The sequence below is a fragment of the Arachis duranensis genome, chromosome 5 (genome assembly GCF_000817695.3).
Source record: "Arachis duranensis cultivar V14167 chromosome 5, aradu.V14167.gnm2.J7QH, whole genome shotgun sequence".
Taxonomy (NCBI): domain Eukaryota; kingdom Viridiplantae; phylum Streptophyta; class Magnoliopsida; order Fabales; family Fabaceae; genus Arachis; species Arachis duranensis.
Window position 1 is genome coordinate 13379003 of NC_029776.3, and position 2843 is coordinate 13381845.

Here is a 2843-nt window from a genome sequence, read left to right on the forward strand (position 1 = left end):
AACCATTCAAGTTATGACGCGCGTCTTCTTGCTGGTGGGAGTTAATTAGCACCACAACTTTATTCAAAAAATATATTGATTGATTGATTGATACTAGTCATAGATAATATGTGTTCGTTGTCAATTTCTGTTTCATTATCATGCTATTTAAAAAACCCTTTTATAAAGAAAAAAAAAAAGTGAAAACGTTTATATATCGGAGTCGAATATTAACAAACAAAATACACTTTATTTGGATGGCGGTTGGCACCATATATCATTATTTGAAATTTCATTTTTTTTAAGGGTTCTATAATTTTTTCACTAACTCAACATCTAATAATGACTGACGTCAAACTCAATTTAGCAGATACGTACAAAGTTTTAGCTGATAAATACTTTTGGACACTGTCAAGATGTTAAATATAATTTTTTTAAAAAGATAATAAATATGCTAAATTTTCAAAATATTTATTATATAAAATTTTACAAAAATATGAAAATGCTTTAAATAAATAACTTTAATGAAAAAAGAACTCTAAGTACTTATAGGATAACAGTAAAATGCATGTTTATCAAAATATGGGGATAATTTGCAAAATAGGAAAAATATTAGTAACAATTTTTATTTATAAAATAATTTAATTTTAATGTATTCACGTGTAAAAAAATTTTACATGTGTATTTAATTATGTATCACCGCATAAATAAAAATAACTACTTTCAACAATCATACGTAAATAGTCATTTAAATGAATGAATATAATTGATGAACGATAGTATTACATTAAAATTAAACTCTTTATAAAATTATTTAAAAAATGAAATTACTTTTTATTGGTTGAAAAATAAAATTAAAAAAAGGTGACTAGTGATTTTTATTTTTTAAAATAAAAAAATTAAAAAATAAAATTTTTGTTGCCTATTTCACCAATATACCATATACTTATAAAATATTAAAATTATACTATTTTTCAAATAAACACCATTCTTACTATCTTAAAAAAATTTAATTATGTAATATTTATTATTTATGTCAATTTTTTTTATCGAACTTACCTTTGATAGAAAATTTTAAATATTTGAAAATTATTAATTATTATTTTTAAATTCAATATTTACTCTTTTTTTTTTGGACGATTAACACCAAATCTTTAGACCCCATAATAAACACCCTAATAATTTGCAGCATATCAGAGTAAGGAAAAAACGAAACGGCATTAAAACGTCAAATTTGTTCCATGTACAAAGACGTCCAACCCTCTCTTCCTCAGAATTATCTGTAAGTGGCAGTTTTATTTCTATGAGAACCTATTATGATATTATGATTGTAATAAATAATCATTTTTAGTCAATAAATGACCTTTTTAGGAAGTCATAAATCGGCTTTTCGTGCAGTTCAAAGAGCCAATCCATTGATGACGTAACACGTGGTTCAATAATACACTTTAAAACTAGCATAAACTTCATCAACTTGTTTTTATCAGTTAATCAAAATAAGAAAATTAAAAAGGACCATATAATGGAAGAGAGAGAAGTCTTACGTACCCACGCGTTAGATAACCTTAAGTTGGAAGTCACATGACATGATTAATTAAGAATAGAAAACATAATTAGGGCTGCCATCATCTTCTTTATATGATTGTTTAATCACAAAATTAATTTACAATAACATATGATTTTATAATAGAATGTATATCGTATATACATTCTATACATTAAAGTCAATTAATGAGTGTTATATCATTTTCGATATACATTGATACACATGTATGTTTGTAACTTTGTATTTATATGAAAGTCTTATTTGATTAATCAATAGTTTCTATCTATATATACATGGGCGGCAAAAAACTTATTTCATATTATTAATTAGTTATCATATCAGAGACTTCAGCGTATTTCACTATTTATTAAAAAAAAAGAATGCTTTGCAAATTGCAATGTTGAAATAAAAGTGTCCATATTTATCTTTGGTAAATTAATAATATATGGACATTCAGAAGAATATAATAATATATTTGGACATTTGAAGTTTTGAACCTCTGACCAGGTATATGGTATTTTAAAAACAATAGAAAAGACTGCATAGGTGAAAATTGATTATCCAAAGTTGACTTCCGAATATGCAAATGATTCTAGCTATAATTTTTTGTCTTGAATAATTGTGAATTATTGCGTATATACTAGTATATACTAATGAAAGTATTATGGTGTGTGATGAGCGAGGGTCAATGGGTTTGGCCGACAACTACATACACCATGTTGCTTACTTGTAATGTGAAGCTTGAAGACGTGCTTTTGGATATACTCTATCCCTTTAACTAATAAGATGCATATTTTAAAACATTGATATAATTTTATCCATTTTTATAAGTTAAATTAGGAAAGTGATTACTCACGTTAAGACGATATTTTTTTTAAATATAATAGTTAAAAATTGTTTAATAATTTAATATATTTAATTAAATTATTTAACATGATAAATAAATAATTATATTATTTTTGTATATGTACCTAAAAAAAGTGTTGAGTGGACAGAAGTAACAAAAAACTGTTTTATGAATTCTTTTTTTCTTTTTCCTTTGTTGTTTTACTAATCATATATTATTGTATTAAAAAGTTAACTTTATATAAAATCAGATGCTTTTAAATCTGAAAATTAAAGATATGTTACATTTAAATTTAATAAGAAATTAAATCACATCTAGTGTAAATTTAAAACAAAACAATAATTTTCTGTTTATTTATATTTTTGCCTAAAAAGTATTCTATATATTTCACGTTAAAGCTTAGACCAACATATATAAAATATTCTGAAGTAGAAAAATGCATCTCATTATTAGCCCTAAAATATTTATAAA